The following is an 18,253-nucleotide window of genomic DNA, read 5'->3' on the forward strand; positions in this document are numbered from 1 at the left end:
TGGTCAGCTAGTTTTTGACAAAGGAGCCAAGAACATACAATGGAGAAAGGAAAGTCTCTTCAATAAACGGTGTTGGGAAAACTGGACAGCCACAAGCAAAAAAATGAAAGTAGACCATTATCTTACACCAGACACAAAAATTAATTCAAAATGGATTAAAGACTTGAATGTAAGACCTGAAACCATAAAACTCCTAAAAGAAAATATAGCCATTACACTCTTTGACATCAGTCTTAGCAGTATCTTTTCGAATACCATGTCTACTCAGGCAAGTGAAAGAAGAAAAAATAAAAAATGGGACTACATCAGACTAAAAAGCTTCTGCAAGGCAAAGGAAACCATAAACAAAATGAAAAGACAACCCACCAAGTGGAGAGAAAATTTGCAAATCATATATCCGACAAGGGGTTAATTTCCAAAATATATAAAGAACTCATGCAACTCAACAACTAAAAACCAAACAACCACATCAAAAAATGGGCATGGGGGGCCAGCCCGGTGGTATAGTGGTTAAGTTTGTGTGCTCCGCTTCGGCGGCCTGGGGTTCGCATGTTCGTATCCTGGGTGCAGACCTACGCACCGTTCACCAAGTCACACTCAGGCGGCATTCCACATAGAGCAACTAGAAGGATGTACAGCTATGACATACAACTATCTACTGGGGCTTTGGGGAGAAAAAAGGAAAAAAGCAAGAAGATTGGCAACAGATGTTAGCTCAGGGCCAATCTTAAAAAAAAAAATGCACATATGATATGAACTTATTTATTTATTTATTTATTTTTGAGAGGAGATCAGCCCTATGCTAACATCTGCCAATCCTTCTCTTTTTTTGCTGAGGAAGACTGGCCCTGGGCTAACATCTGTGCCCATCTTCCTCCACTTTATATGGGACGCCGCCACAGCATGGCTTGCCAAGCAGGGCATCGGTGCATGCCCGGGATCCGAACCAGCGAACCCCGGGCCGCCGTAGCGAAGTGTGCACACTTAACCACTTGCACCACCAGGCCGGCCCCTAGAATATGAACATTTTTCCAAAGAAGATATAGAGATGGCCAACAGGCACATGAAAAGATGTTCAACATCACTAATTATTAGGAAAATGCAAATCAAAACTACAGTGAGATATCACCTCAGACCCATCAGAATGTCTCTAATTAACAAGACAAGAAATAACAAGTGTTGGAGAGGATGTGGAGAAAAGGGAACCCTCATACACTGCTGGTGGAAATGCAAACTGGTGCAGCCACTGTGGAAAACAGTATGTAGATTTCTCAAAAAAATTAGAAATAGAGATACCATATGATCCAGCTATCCCACTACTGGGTATTTATCCAAAGAACGGGAAATCAACAACACTGTTCATCGCAGCATTATTTACAATAACCAAGACGTGGAAGGAACCCAAGTGCCCATCAATGAATGAATAAAAGAAGATGTGTATATATATACAATAGAATACTACTCAGCCATAAAAAAAGACAAAATTGTGCCATTTGTGACAATACAGATGGACCTTGAGGGTGTTATGCTGAGTGAAATAAGCCAGACAGAGAAAGACAAATACCGTATGATTCCATCACATGTGGAAGATAAATAAACACACGGATAAGGAGAACAGATTAGTGGTTACCAGAGTAGAAGTGGACTGGGGGAGGGTGAAAGAGGTAAGGGAGCACATATGTATGGTGATGGATAAAAACTACAGTATTGGTAGTGGACACGACACAGTCTATACAGAAACTGATATGTAATAATGTACACTTGAAATTTACACAATGTTATAAGCCAATATGACCTCAATAAAAAATAAGTTTACATTAGAAAAATCAGAACATAAAGAAATAAAATAATACTAAATTCAAAAAAAATAATAATTCCCACTCCCACCTTGATAGGTAAAAGAATTAAATGGGATGTACTAGTTAAGGTCATAGCAAATTTAATTTGTATTAAATGTAATCAGAGATAGCACCGTTTATATATCATAATTAGACAAAATATATTGAGGCTATAATTTAAGTATTAGAACATATCCTGTAGATAGTGGGATGATTTATATTTTAAAAAATTTTGTTTTGTCCTAAGTGGGTGATTCTGTGGCTGAGCTTACATTAAGGCAAATTGATGCAATAAATTAAACATACTTTTTGATGGATAAACCTCCTGCTATTAGGTGGCCTAGTAAATAAAATCCCAATCTTGTTTTTTCTGGCTAGTGATAGGATTGGGGGCTCTACTCTATACCATCCTATAGGCCCAGGCAGATGGAGGCTCCGACATCTTCAATATGTGAGCTTCTGAGTCACACTGGCCATCAGCATCCAACTAGCAGATGGGAGAAAGAGAGAGGATCATATTGTGGGAGATTTTATTTTGGGGGAGACTAGAACTAGAAGTAGTGTACATTATTTCCATTCTCTTTCCATTGGCTATAATTCAGTCATTAGGCAACACCAGACTGCAAAGGAAGCTGGGAATTGTGGTGTAGCAGTAAGCATAGGAAGAAGAAGAAACAGGTTTGGTGATCAGCTGGCAATGACTGGCACATAGCAGGCATTAAATAAATATTAGTGGCCTTCTCCTTTCCTCCATAGCCACTCATATGATTCCCATAGCCCTTTTTCTCAAGAACTGTCTCCTGTATTCCATATAGAGTCCACTGCTCCAGGCTCTGAATTGCAATCTCAACACATATGAAATCCAGGATACACTCTGAAAATGCATCAGTCAAACTTTTGATATGGTACAGGAAAGTGTAAGCATAAATGGATAACTCTCACCTTGCTTATAACCCAGATTAAGAGAATTTAGCTAAGCAAAGAAATCTGTAGAAATCCTGAAAAGATTAAGGTGCCTCTCATATGAAATTAAAATATTTTTGAAACTGTAAAATAATTATAAGGTAGTTCAACAAATTGATTTTTCCATGATGTTTATTTCTATGCATTTTTAAAAATTTTGAAATATCACATCATTTTGAAAAACGGTTTTGGTGTCTTCATTCAGCTAGTGTAAACATATGGGTTGGGGTAAATCCAGCATTGATTATAGCGTTTAGGGGGAACCACCAACACCACCAACGTTAGCAATGACAAAAGCCAAACATTTTGTAAGGGCAGACAAACTTCTAGTCTTTTAGTTATAGATGTATTTGAAATACACTCTGTACCTTTATGAATCCTGTTTCCCCCTCACTACATAACCATATAATATTTGGATATATCTCTAGTGCTTCTCTACATTATTAAAAATTATTTTAAAGCCCAATATTTTGTGGCTGCATAATATTCTTCCATACTTATGTGTCATAATTCTTTATTCCTATGTTGGATGTTTAGGTTATTTTAAAAATTTCATTGTTATATTTAATGACTTGAAAGTCTTTTTACATTAACATCTTTAACAAAATTTCTGCCCATTTTCTCAGTAAGGATTCCCAGAAATAGAATTACTATATCAAAAGTTACAAGTATTTTTAAATTCTCAAATTTAATAATCAAATTACTTCCCAGAAAATGTGAACCAATGTAAATACTTACAAAATATCATATGGCTATGCTGATAACTGAACCCCTAACAGCATTAAATATTATCAGAGTTTATTGTCTGATAAAAGGCCTCTCATTTTAAGGCCCTCCACTTTTGAATAATTATATAATAAATGGTCATTTTGTATACAGGGCCTAAAATCCTATATTTAAAATCAGATATATTTTAGTGGAAAACATAAATATATAGAGAATAGTTTCTCATCAAAGTTGTTAATACTTATTTTTTGTGGAAATTATTGAATTCTATTTATTTTGACATTGCAAAAGAAGACAGTACAAATAGGTATATGAACAGGATGATTTTTCATTTTTAATTTTCTAAATAACATAGTCCAAAACATTAGTCAAATGAAATGAGAAAATCAATACCTTAAAACATATAATGGGGCCGGCCAGGCGGCGCAGCGGTGGATGGCGCGCTCTGCTTCGGTGCCCCAGGGTTCACAGGTTCGGATCCCGGGTGCGCGCAAACGCACGAATTGTCAAGCCATGCTGTGGTGGCATCCTGTATAAAGTAGAGTAAGATGGGCATGGATGTTAGCCCAGGGCCAATCTTCCTCAGCAAAAAAAGAGGATTGGTATCGGATGGCTCAGGGCTAGTCTTCCTCACAAAGAAACACACAAAAAAACCTATAAGGAGACACTCATCTGAAACTCCATAAGGCCTCTTGGTGTTGCTACAAAATCTCAACGTTTGGAGGAAAAAAATTTACAGAGAAAGGAGGTTCTAGCTGGAGATAGTGGCATGACTACATTTACCTCTGATGATGGAATGAAGATATTTGTCTTCCTTATTTCTTTCCAAAGTTCCACTGAAATGTAAGCAGTTTTTCTGAAAAAGAGACTGAATAATAACAGTGCTATAAAAAAGACACCATCAGTCAATCAAAAATTCTAAAGAACTCAGACAATTGAAATCAGATAGGATCAATTTGAACAGAAAACAAACAAACAAGCAAAAAAGAAAACAAGAGTCAACGTTTCTTTTGAAGGAAGTCCCGAAGAAGCTCTGAATTCAAAATCAAGACAGGTGAAGAGCAAGTGTGGTCAACGGAACAATAACGGCAGTAAATTCAAGTCTTTCAGGACCACCTGGATGCCCCCTGCAACGTGGAGATTTACAAGTAGGACAGGAGTGCTTGCTGCGGTGATACTTGTAAGTGGAGCAGGGAAGCAGAATCGGGCAGATGGAGAAGTTGAGCTGTGACTCAGTAGCCAACAGAGATCTCAGCCCATTCCATGGAGAGCTTTGAAGCAGTGATGACCTCTCAGGGTTGCCCAGAATTAAGGCAAGAGAGCCAAGTCTTCGCACTCCCCTCTCTTTGTTGACCACTCTTTGGATGTGGGCTGCCCCTAGTAGTGAGTATAATTTTGCCTGAGGCAGTTTCCTTGGGTTGAGGGCAGTTCTTGCAGAGGGACACAGCTGTGAGTTATCAGCAAGCAACACTCCTGACAGCTGAGTGACTGGGTACTTCAGTCCTGCAGGAAGAAGGACAATAAAGCCAGAAGGAAACACGGAAATACAGGAAGTAATCAAGAGCAGTGGAAAGAGTAAAGATGTGAATAAATCTAAGTTAATATCAACTATAAATAATAATAACAACAATAATAATAACAGGGTCTTATGTAGTTCAAAGTGTATATAAAATAAAAATGCATGAAGACATGATACAAAAGACGGACAAGGAATAAACTAATTTAAAGCATTCTAAGGTCCTGCTGTTGGCTGGGAAGGAGTAAAAGTTTTAAATTTTAATAATTCAAGGAGACACATTTTAATTGGGTCACCACTTAGAAAATATTAAAAGATATATAACTAATAAACTTATAGATGAGAAAAATAAAATCATAAAAAAATACTTGATTGATCCAAAAGAGGGCAAGAAAAGAGATAGAAAGGAAGATAGAACAAACAGGACAAATAGAAAATGGTAACAGGACAGTTACAAACCTAACACATCAGTAATTCATTATTTATTAATGGACTAAAAGCTTTAATAAAAGAACAAAGATTTCAGATTGGATAAGAAATTATCTTTTAATCTCCAAATCAATGTCAATTACGTCTTTGGGTTTTTCTTTTTTTCCCCCTGAAATAAAAATTACACATCTTTCACTTAGCTGTTGTAAAATGTACATCAGTGTTCTCTATCATTGAAATTGATTGCAAAGGGACATCTGTTAATGAAATGAGGTTTTACGTACTTCATCTTTGAAAATGTCCTTTCACACAGATAGGTCCTGCCAAATACTGGTACCAATCCATAAACATATGGCTTTAATTCAGCATACTCATCACTTGGAAGCATTTATAGAATTCTATTAGATTTGTCTCTTCATATTTGCTTTTTATCCTGTCATTACATCACAGATTAATCACCTTCAATTAGATAGAAGCTCCTCAATTGCATCAGTTAAATGAATTTTTTGTTGTTAAATGAATTTTCAAATATGAAAATTATTTATACTTTCATTGAGGTCTGAAAAATGCTGCTGGAACTATAATTTGAGCTTGGAAAATGTATCTGCTTCAAATTTGTGTGGAAATGGAGAATCCACTTCTTTTTTTTTTTTTAATTTTTTTGTTTATTGCAGTAACATTGGTTTATAACATTGTAAAAATTTCAGGTGTACATCATTGTACTTCTATTTCTGCATAGATTACATCATGTTCACCACCAAAATACTAATTACAACCCATCACCACACACATGTACCGAATTATCCCTTTCACCCTCCTCCCTCCCTCCTTCCCCTCTGGTAACCACCAATCCAATCTCTGTCCCTATGTGTTTGTTTGCTGTTGTTATTATCTACTACTTAATGAAGGAAATCATACGGTATTTGACCTTCTCCCTCTGACTTATTTCACTTTGCATTATACCCTCAATGTCCATCCATGTTGTCACAAATGGCTGGATTTCATCGTTTCTTATGGCTGAGTAGTGTTCCACTGTGTATATATACCACATCTTCTTTATCCATTCGTCCCTTGATGGGCACTTAGGTTGCTTCCAAGTCTTGGCTATTGTGAATAATGCTGCAATGAACACAGGGGTGCATGTACCTTTACAAAGTGGTGTTTTCAAGTTCTTTGGATAAATACCCAACAGTGGAATACCTGGATCATATGGTAGTTCTAGCTTTGATTTTTTGAGGAATCTCCATACTGTTTTCCATAGTGGCTGCACCAGTTTGCACTCCCACCAGCAGTGTATGAGAGTTCCCTTCTCTCCACATCTTCTCCAACACATGTTGTTTCCTGTCTTGTTAATTATAGCCATTCTGACGGGCGTGAGGTGATATCTCATTGTAGTTTTGATTTGCATTTCCCTGATAGTTAGTGATTTTGAACATCTTTTCATGTGTCTGTTGGCCATCTGTATATCTTCTTTGGAGAAATGTCTGTTCAGGTATTTTGCCCATTTTTTAATTGGGTTGGTAGTTTTTTTGTTGTTGAGATGCATGAGTTCTTTATATATTTTGGAGATTAAGCCCTTATCAGAAGTATGGTTTGCAAATATCTTCTCCCAATTGTTAGGTTGTCTTTTCGTTTTGTTGATGGTTTCCTTTGCTGTGCAGAAGCTTTTTAGTTTGATGTAGTCCCATTTGTTTATTTTTTCTATTGTTTCTCTTGCCTGGTCACACATGGTGTTTGAAAAGATGCTGCTAAGACCGATGTCGAAGAGCGTGCTACCTATGTTTTCTTCTAGAAGTTTCATAGTTTCGGGTCTTACATTCAAGTCTTTAATCCATTTGGAGTTAATTTTTGTGTATGGTGTAAGCTAAGGGTCTACTTTCATTTTTTTGCATATGGCTATCCAGTTTTCCCAACACCACTTGTTGAAGAGACTTTCTTTTCCCCATTATATGTTCTTGGCTCCTTTGTCAAAGATTAGCTGTGCATAGATGTGTGGGTTTATTTCTGGGCTTTCGATTCTATTCCATTGATCTGTGTGTCTGTTTTTGTGCCAGTACCATGCTGTTTTGGTTACTACAGCTTTGTAGTATATTTTGAAATCAGGGAGTGTGATACCTCCAGCTTTGTTCTTTTTTCTCAGGATTCTTTTGGCTATTCGGGGTCTTTTGTTGTTCCATATAAATTTTAGGATTCTTTGTTCTATTTCTGTGAAAAATGTTGTTGGAACTTTGATAGGGATTGCATTGAATCTATAGATGGCTTTAGGAAGTATGGACATCTTAACTATGTTAATTCTTCCAATCCAAGAGCATGGAATATCTTTCCATTTCTTTGTGTCTTCTTCAATTTCTTTCAGAAATGTTTTATAGCTTTCAGTGTACAGATCTTTCACCTCTTTGGTTAAATTTATTCCTAGATATTTTATTCTTTTTGTTGCAATTGTAAATGGGATGGTATTCTTAATTTATCTTTCTGCTACTTCGTTGTTAGTGTACAGAAATGCAACTGATTTTTGTATGTTGATTTTGTATCCTGCAACTTTACCATATTCATTTATTACTTCTAAAAGTTTTCTGGTGGATTCTTTAGGGTTTTTCTATATATATAATCATGTCATCTGCAAATAGTGACAGTTTTACTTCTTCCTTTCCAATTTGGATCCCTTTTATTTCTTTCTCTTGCCTGATCGCTCTGGCTAGGACTTCCAGTACTATGTTAAACAGGAGCGGTGACAGTGGGCATCCATGTTTGGTTCCTGTTCTTAGAGGGACAGCTTTCAGTTTTTCACCATTGAGGATGATATTAGCTGTGGGTTTCTCATATATGGTCTTTATTATGTTGAGGTACTTTCCTTCTATACCAATTTTATTCAGAGTTTTTATCATAAATAGATGCTGTATCTTGTCAAGTGCTTTCTCTGCATCTATTGAGATGATCATGTGATTTTTATTAATATGGTGTATTACGTTGATTGATTTGCGAATGTTAAACCATCCCTGCATCCCTGGAATAAATCCCACTTGATCATGGTGTATAATCTTTTTAACGTATTGTTGTATGCGATTTGCTAGTATTTTGTTGAGGATTTTTGCATCGATGTTCATCAGTGATATTGGCCTGTAATTTTCTTTTTTTTGTGTTGTCCTTGTCTTGTTTTGGTATCAGGGTAATGTCAGCCTCGTAGAATGAGTTAGGGAGCTTCCCCCTTCCTCAATTTTTTGGAAGAGTTTGAGAAGGATAAGTATTAAGTCTTCTTTGAATGTGTGGTAGAATTCACCAGGGAAGCCATCTGGTCCTGGACTTTTATTTTTGGGGAGGTTTGTGATTACTATTTCGATCTCCTTACTGGTGGTTGGTCTATTTAAATTCTCTACTTCTTCTTGATCCAGTTTTGGAAGGTTGTATGATTCTAAGAATTTATCCATTTCTTCCAGATTGTCGAATTGGTTGGCATATAGCTTTTCATAGTATTCTCTTATAATCTTTTGTATTTCTGAGGTGTCTGTTGTAATTTCTCCTCTTTCATTTCTGATTTTACTTATTTGTGCCTTTTCTCTTTTTTTCTTGGTGAGTCTAGCTAAAGGTTTGTCAATTTTGTCAATCTTTTCAAAGAACCAGCTCTTGGTTTTATTCATTTTTTCTATTTTTTTTTTTTTTTTGGTCTCTATTTCATTTATTTCTGCTCTGATTTTTATTATTTCCCTTCTTCTGCTGATTTTGGGCTTTGTTTGTTCTTCTTTTTCCAGTTCCTTTAGGTGCATTGTTAGATTGTTTATTTGAGATTTTTCTTGTTTGTTGAGATAGGCCTGTATTGCTATAAACTTCCCTCTTAGAACCGCTTTTGCTGTATCCCATAAATTCTGGCATGTCGTATTTTCATTTTCATTTGTCTCCAGGTATATTTTGATTTCTTCTTTGATTTCTTCGTTGACCCAGTCGTTGTTCAGTAGCATTTTGTTTAATCTCCACGTATTTGTGGCTTTTCTGATTTTCTTCCTATAGTTGATTTCCAGTTTCATACCATTGTGGTCAGAAAAGATGCTTGGTATTATTTCAATCTTCTTAAATTTATGGAGACTTGTTTTGTGGCCTAATATGTGATCAATCCTGGAGAATGTTCCATGTGCATTTGAAAAGAACGTGTATTCTTCGGTTTTTGGATGGAATGCTCTGTATATATCTATTAGGTCCATCTGTTCTAGTGTGTCATTTAAGGCCAATGTTTCCTTATTGATCTTCTGTTTGGATGATCTATCCGTTGGTGTAAGTGGAGTGTTAAAGTCCCCTACTATTATTGTGTTACTGTCTATTTCTGTTTTTATGTCTGTTAATAATTGCTTTATATATTTAGGTGCACCTACATTGGGTGCATAGATATTTACAAGTGTTATATCCTCTTGTTGGATTGTTCCCTTGATCATTATGTAATGCCCTTCTTTGTCTCTTTTTACAGTTTTTGTTTTAAAGTCTATTTTGTCTGATATGAGTACTGCTACCCCAGCTTTCTTTTCATTGCCATTTGCATGGAGTATCTTTTTCCATCCCTTCACTTTCAGTTTGTGAGTGTCTTTAGGTCTGCAGTGTGTCTCTTGTATGCAGCATATATATGGGTCTTGGTGTTTTATCCAGTCAGCCACCCTATGCCTTTTAATTGGAGCATTTAGTCCATTGACGTTTAAAGTAGCTATTGATAAGTATGTACTTACTGTCATTTTTTAACTTTTTTTCTCAGTGTTTTAGTAGTCCTTCTCTGTTCCTTTCTCCTTCTATACAGAATTGATGGTCTCTTTAGTTTGACCTCTGTCTGAAAGCTCTACTCTTTAACTCCCCTCCTCCCTCATTTTATGTTTTTGATATCATATCTAACCTCTTTTTTGTACATTTGTATCCATTACGTTCTTATCATGGAAATAGATAATTTTTCCTATTTGTGGTCTTCTCTTTTCCCCTTAAATCAGTCCCTTTAACATTTCTTGTAGCACTGGTTTCTTAGTGACAAACTCCTTTAATTTTTGCTTGTCTGGGAAATTTTTGATCTCTCCTTCCATTTTGAATGATAACCTTGCTTGGTAGAGTATTCTTGGCTGTAAGTTTTTTCCTTTTAGCACTTTAAATATATCGTGCCATTCTCTTCTAGCCTGTAAGGTTTCTGCTGAAAAGTCAGCTGATAGCCTTATGGGGTTTCCTTTGTATGTAACTTGTCTTCTCTGGCAGCTTTTAGGATTCTCTCTTTATCTTTAATTCTAGACATTTTGATTGTGGTGTGTCTTGGTGTGGGCCTCTTTGGGTTTATCTAGTTTGGGGCTCTCTGTGCTTCCTGTACCTGGATGTCTGCTTCCTTCCTTAGGTTGGGGATGTTTTCATCTATTATTTCTTGAAATAGATTCTCTGCCCCTTTGTCTCACTCTTCTCCTTCCGGGACACCTATAACACAGATGTTAGTGTGCTTGATGTTGTCCCAGAGGTCCCTTAGAGTGTCCTCACTCTTTTTAAGTCTTTTCTCTTTTACCTGTTCAGTTGGGTAATTTCTTCTAGTCTTTCGTCCAGCTCACAGATCCGTTCTTCTGTATCCTCTACTCTGCTTTTGAGTCCCTCTAGTGAATTTTTCATTTCCAGTATTGTATTCTTCATTTCTGATTAGTTCTTTTTTTATATCTTCCATTTCTTTGTTGACATTCTCACTGAGTTCATCTATTCTTCTCCCCAGATCAGTGAGCATCCTTAACACTCTTTGTTTGAACTCTCTGTCGGGTAGGCTGCTCATTTCTGTTTCACTTAGTTCCTTTTCTGGGGTTTTGTCCTGTTCCCTTACTTGGAATGTATTCCTTTGCCTTCTCATTTTGCCTCTTTCCCTGTGCTTGTGTCTATGTATTAGGTAGGTCAGCTACGTCTCCTGCTCTTGGATAGGTGACCTTATACAAGTGGTGCCTTAGGAGTCCTGCAGTGTGCTTCCCTCAGTTCTCAATGTTCCAGGGGTGACCCCTATGTGGGTTTCATGTGTCCTTCTGTTGTGGCCTGTTTGCTCTCCCTGTAGGCGCCCAGGTTGGCCAAGTTACGCTCCTGGTCAGCTGTTGTAATGCTCAGCTGTTTGTAGTTGTTGTGGGCCCTTCAGTCTCTTTATCAGGTGTGGGGAGCCCCAGCACAGTTGGTTGCAAGTTCTAAGACCACATTTGTGTTGCAGTATTTCTTTTAAGTGAGTAGGCCCCCAGCGTGGCAGGTTGTTAGGCTCACGGGCTTACAATTGCTATAAGCCTCCAGCCTTTAGGTCTCTTGTCAGCTCTCTGAGGATTGCAGCTGGGTGGGGCTGGCCTCAGGCACAGGAGCACCCGGTTGTTTCAGACTTTGGAAGGTGGGACAAACCCCCTATGTGGGTCTTTGAGAAGCACAAGTCTTCTGCAGCTGACAAGCCCTGCCGCCCACAGGCCCACACACACAGTCAACACAGTCCTGCCCCGTGTGTGTGCCCCGACCTCCTGATGTGGACTCAGTCTCTCCACGGGGGGAGCCCCACACACTCCACCGCTGCCCCACACTCTCCACCCGCACCTTGTGCACGCCCTGCCCCACTGAAGTGGGCTCAGCTGCCAGGCTGCAGAGAATCCAGTCACCAATCTATGCAGGCCCACAAATTGCCTGAGGGCTTGTTGTTGGGTGGGGCCGTTCTCTAGGGTGGGCTGCCCGCCCTGGCTGAGCTGGATTAAATCGGTGCTCTAGCGGGTGGGGCAGACCTGGGCTAGCAGGCCCCTGGGAGAACTCCAATGGCATCTGTGTCAGCACACCCACACCAGGCCACGACAATGGCTGCCGCCAATGTCCCAGTCCCTGGAGAGGTCTCACCTCTCACTGAGATGCAGTCAGGGCCTATCAGGTGAGTCTCTTTTCAACAAAGCACTGTGCACCTTTCTTTCTGGTGATTTTAGGATGCTTTCTGAAATGGGTGAGTTTGCACGCGGGCCCTATAAGAGCCGGTTTTAATGTCTTTGTGAACCAGTTTTCTGGGGTTACTCCCTAATGTTTTAATAGCAGGCAAAGTCAGATATTATGCCACTTGCCTCGATTGTGCTGGGTCCACAAAATGCCCACAGTGGGGGCACCCCCCGGCTCAGGGCCCCGCTCCTCCAGGGAGGGCTGCAGATCTTTGGGCTGCTCCCGGGTGGCCATGAAGCTGGCAGCTTGTGAAGGCGGTGTTTTTTCTCTCCAGAAGGGAGTTTCTGCCTCTTCCATCTCAGTTAGGATTGTCCTTTGTTGCAGGAGTTCCTCTTATCCAGTTTTCAGTTCTGTGTCAGGGGTAATTTTTCCAAGAGTAGTTGTAAATTGGCTGTGTCTGCGGGAGGAGGTGAGTTCAGAGTCTGCCTATGCCACCATCTTGACTTCTCCTCTCTGATGGATTCTTTAGGGTTTTGTAAATATAGAATCATGTCAACGGTGAACAGTGAGAGTTTTACTTCTTCCTTTCCAGTTTGGATCCCTTTTATTTCTTTTCTTGCCTAATTGCTCTGGCCAAAACTTCCAGTACTATATTGAATAAGAATGGTAAGAGTGGGCACCCTTGTCTTGTTTGTTCTCAGAGGGATAGCTTTCAGTTTTTCACTACATATGATGTTGGCTGTGGGTTTGTCATATCTGGCCTTTATTATAAGTTGAGGTGCTTTCCTTCTATACCCATTTTATTGAGAGTTTTTGTCATAAATGGATGTTGAATCTTATCAAATGCTTTCTCTGCATCTGTTGAGATGATCATGTAATTTTTATTCCTCATTTTGTTACTGTGGTGTATCACATTGATTGATTTGCAGATGTTGAACCATCCCTACATCCTTGGAATAAATCCCACTTGATCATCGTGTATGATCCTTTTAATGTGTTGTTGTATTGGATTTGCAAATGTTTCATTGAGGATTTTTGCACCTATGTTCATCAGAGATATTGGCCTGTAATTTTCCTTTTTTGTGTTGTCCTTGTCTGGTTTTGGTATCAGGGTAATGTTGGCCTTGTAGAATGAGTTAGGAAGCATCCTTTCCTCTTCAATTTTTCAGAATAGTTTGAGAAGGACAGGTATTAAATCTTCTTTGAATGTTTGGCAGAATTCTCCAGAGAAGCCATCTGGCCCTGGACTTTTGTTTTTGGGAAGGTTTTTGATTACTGTTTCAATCTCTTTACTTGTGATTGGTCTATTCAGATTCTCTAATTCTTCTTGATTCAGTTTTGGGAGTTGTATCATTCTAAGAATTTATCCATTTCTTCTAGGTTATACAATTTGTTGGTATATAGCTTTTCATAATATTCTCTTATAATCCTCTGTATTTTTGTCATATCAATTATAATTTCTCCTCTTTCATTTCTGATTTTACTTATATGAGTCTTCTGTCTTTTTTTCTTGGTGAGTCTTGCTAAGAGTTTCTCAATTTTGTTTATCTTCTCAAAGAACCATCTCTTAGTTTCATTGATCCTTTCTATTGTTTATTTTAGTCTCTATTTCATTTATGTCTGCTTTGATTTTTATTATTTCCCACCTTTTACTGACTTGGAGCTTTGTTTGTTCTTCTTTTTCTAGTTCTTTTAGGTGTAGTTTCAGATTACTTATTTGAGATTTTTCTTATTTGTTAAGGTAGGCTTGTTTTGCTATAAATTTCCCTCTTAGTACCACTTTTGCTGCATCCCATAGATGTTGGTATGTTTGTCTCCAGGTAGTTTTTGATTTCTTCATTGATCCAATAGTTGTTCAGTAGCATGTTCTTTAGTCTCCACATATTTGTGACTTTCCCAGATTTTTTCTTGTAGTTTTCTTGATTTCTAGTTTCATAGCATTGTAGTTGGAAAAGATGCTTGATATGATTTCAATCTTCTTAAATTTATTGAGGCTTGCCTTGTTTCCTAACATATTGTCTATCTTTGAGAATGTTCCATGTGCATTTGAGAAGAATGTGTGTTCTGCTATTTTTGGATGGAATGTTCTCTCTATATTTATTAAGTCCACCTGGTCTAGCGTTTTATTTAAGGCTACTGTTTCCTTGTTGACTTTCTGTCTGGATGATCTATCCGTTGATGTAAGGGGGGTGTTTAGGTTCCCTGTTATTATTGTGTTGCTGTCAATTTCTCCCTTTAGGTTTGTTAATTGTTGCTTTATATATTTTGTGTTCCTGTGTTAGGGACGTATATTCATAAGTGTTATGTCTTCTTGGTGGAATGTCCCTTTTATCATTATATAATGCCCATCTTTGTCTCTCATTGTCTTTTTATCTTGAAGTCTGCTTTGTCTGATATAAGTGTGGCTACACCTGCTTTATTTTGCTTGTCATTTGCTTGGAGTATCATCTTCCATCCCTTCACTCTGACACTATGTTTGTCTTTAGAGCCGAGATGTGTTTCCTGGGGTTAGCATGTTGTTGGGTCTTGTTTTTTAATCCATCCAGCCACTATGTGTCTTTTGTTGGTGAATTCAATCCGTTTACATTTAGAGTGATTATTGTTATGTGAGGGCTTAATACTGCTGTTTTAACTCTTGTTTTCTGGTTGTTCTATATCTCCATTGTTTCTTTTCTCTTGTATTTCTTTTCCTTTTTTTTTTTTTTTTTTGTGAGGAAGATCATCCCTGAGCTAACATCTATGTTAATCCTCCTCTTTTTGCTGAGGAAGACCAGCTCTGAACTAACATCTATTGCCAATCCTCCTCCTTTTTTCTCCCCAAAGTCCAGTAGATAGTTGTATGTCATAGTTGCACATCCTTCTAGTTGCTGTATGTGGGATGCCACCTCAGCATGGCTGGAGAAGCAGTGAGTTGGTGCGTGCCCAGGATCCGGACCCAGGCTGCCAGTAGCAGAGCACGCGCACTTAACTGCTAAGCCATGGACCCGGCCCCTCCCTTGTATTTCTGACTGCCATTTCAGTTTGGTGGTTTTCTGTGATGGTTTTCTCTTTCTTTATGATTTGTGACTCTGCTCTAATTTTTGTTTTGTGGTTACCATGAGGTTTGTATAAAAGATCTCATAGATGAGATAGTCCATTTTCTAATAGCCTCTTATCTCCATTAACCTAAGAAGGTTCCAGCCCTTTTCTCTTCCCCTTCTATGTTTTTGTTGTAACAAATTATTCTTTTTTGTGTCATGAGTTTGTGACTAAATTTAAGTATTTATGGTTATTTTTGATGCTTTCCTTCCCTTTATCTTTTATGTTATAATTAAGTACTTGCTAACCTATTCTGATAGAGAGCTGCAATTTTCTTATTTTGTTTGCCTATTTATCTCCTTGCTCTAAGCTTTGTAAACCTTTGCCTTTTTGTTTCAGGTAGGAGGGCTCCCTGCATCATTTCTTGTAAAGCAGGTCTAGTGGCCATGAACTCTCTTAGCTGTAGTTTATCTGGGGAAGCTTTTATTTCTCTGTCATATCTGAAGGATAATTTTGCTGGATAGAGCATTCTTGGCTGATAGTTACTGTCTTTCAGTATCTTGAATATATCATTCCTTTCTATCCTAGGCTGTAAGCTTTCTGCAGAGAAATATGCTGAAAGTCTAATGGGGGTTCCTTTGTAGGTCATTTTCTTTTCTCTTGCTGCCCTTAATATTTTTTCTTTGTCATTGACTTTTGACAATTTTACTATTATATGCCTTGGAGAAGGTCTTTTTCCATTGTTGTAATTAAGAGTTCTGTTGGCTTCATATACCTGTATGTCCAGTTCTTTCCTCAGGTCTGAGAAGTTCTCAGCTATTATTTCTTTGAACAAGTTCTCTGCTCCTTTCTCCCTCCCTTCCCCCTCTGGGATACCTATAATCCTCATGTTACTTTTCCTAATTGAGTTAGATATTTCTCAAAGAACTTCTTCATTTTTTTAAAATCTTAGTTCTATCTCCTCCTCCACCTGAAGCATTTCTAGGTTTCTATCTTTCATGTCACTACTTCTCTCCTCCATAAGGTCTACTCTATATTTTATGTCTCTACATTATTTTTTATCACATTAATTGTGTTCTTCACATCCAGAATTTCTGTTTGGGTTTTTTTTTTTTTTAGAGCTTCAATCGCTTTGGTAAAGTATTCCTTCTGTTCATTAATTTCATTCTTCAGCTCATTGAACTGTCTTTCTGAATTTTCTTGTAACTCATTGAGTTTCTCTGTTATTCTCATTGAATTCTCTGTCATTTAGATTGTAATCTTCTGTGACTTCAGCTTTGGTTTCTGGAGAGTTGTCATTTGCCTTCTGTTCTGCAGCATTACTATATTTCTTCGTGGTGTTTGATGAATTGATCTTCTGCCAGCACATTTGTGGTAGTAATCACTTTTTCTTATTTGGGTACAGCTTTGGTTACTTTGGTTCTGGTCACCTGGGTCTTGTGTTCCTCCACTGGCTCTCCTTGGGCTCAGAAGCTGCTGTCCCATATATTACCTGCACTGTGTTCCCTGGTTGTCTTCGGATGCTGGTTGCACTTGCCCTTGTCCATCTCTTTTAAGCTATGATTCTACTCAAGGTAGCCACTTGATTATAGTTTAACTATCAGTGTTCTAACTTCATTACAGCTTAAATTTAAAATTAAACACATCATATGTCCATAAAAAGATGTTCACTGCAGCTTTTTTCATGATAGAAAAAAAAATTAGAAATAAAACAAATGTCCATCAACAGTAGTATGAATACCCAAATTGGAGTATATTCATATAATGAAATACTACTTATCAATAAAAACAATGAGCTGCTGATACATGCATCAAAATGGATGGGTATAAAAAGTACTATGCTCAGTGAAAGAAGTCAGACACCAAAGAAAACTTACAATTCCATTTCTATAAAGTTCAAGAGAAGGCAAAACTAACCTATGGGATAAAAATCAGAATAGTAGTTGTCTCTGACGGACAAAGGGGTATAGACCAGAGAAGGATATGAGGGAACTTTCTAGGGTAAGGGAAATTGGGGTATAAACATTTATCAAAACTTATTGAACTGTGCACTTAAGATCTATGTATTTTACTATATGTATTTATGCCTTAATTTAAAAAATAAGTTTGCTGGGGCTGGCCCAGTGGCCTAGTGGTTAAGTTTGGTGTGTTCCGCTTCGGCGGCCTGGGTTCAGTTCCCAGGCGCGGACCTACACCACTTGTCGGCAGCCATGGTGTGGCAGCGACCCACATACAAAATAAAGGAAGATTGGCAACAGATGTTAGCTCAGGGCAAATCTTCCTCAGCCAAAAAAAAAAAAAGTAAAAGAAAAAAAAACGTTTGCTATAGACCTTAAGGTTGATCTATATTCTAATGCCACTTTAGGCACTAACAGCTTTGAAATCATGCTAAGTGAATCTCACCAACTAGGTTTCAGATACTGCATCAACTTTGCCTTACACAGACACAACCACAGAGCCATTGGCCAAAATGTAGTATAATTCTGAGGGAAAACAAAAAGAAAAAGTCCTCTTTTGAGTCAGATGGTCTACAGAGTTAAATTTAAAATAGCCCCATAGTTGTACATACAGTGTTATCTGGCAGGTTGGTTGCTAACAGTAACCCCTGCTCTCAATATACTTAAGAGTGTCTGAAATCTTGAGTGGTACCACAAGTTTTTTCCTTGCTGTGCATGTTAAAAAATGTGATTCTATTTGTAGAGCCTAGAACTTTGGTATGGTTCTAAAGAATAATGTGAATGTGAACATGATGATAGGATAACAGAAGAAAACTTGTAGTAAGAGGCAGAAAAATTGATTTCCAATGCTCTGGAAATGAAATAAATTCATGAATTTTGGAGTTGGTGAAAGTATTTTTCATAGGTTTAAGACAATGAAAAAATATCTCTCATGTCAA

The sequence above is a fragment of the Diceros bicornis genome, chromosome 8 (assembly GCF_020826845.1).
Source record: "Diceros bicornis minor isolate mBicDic1 chromosome 8, mDicBic1.mat.cur, whole genome shotgun sequence".
In the NCBI taxonomy this organism is placed as follows: domain Eukaryota; kingdom Metazoa; phylum Chordata; class Mammalia; order Perissodactyla; family Rhinocerotidae; genus Diceros; species Diceros bicornis.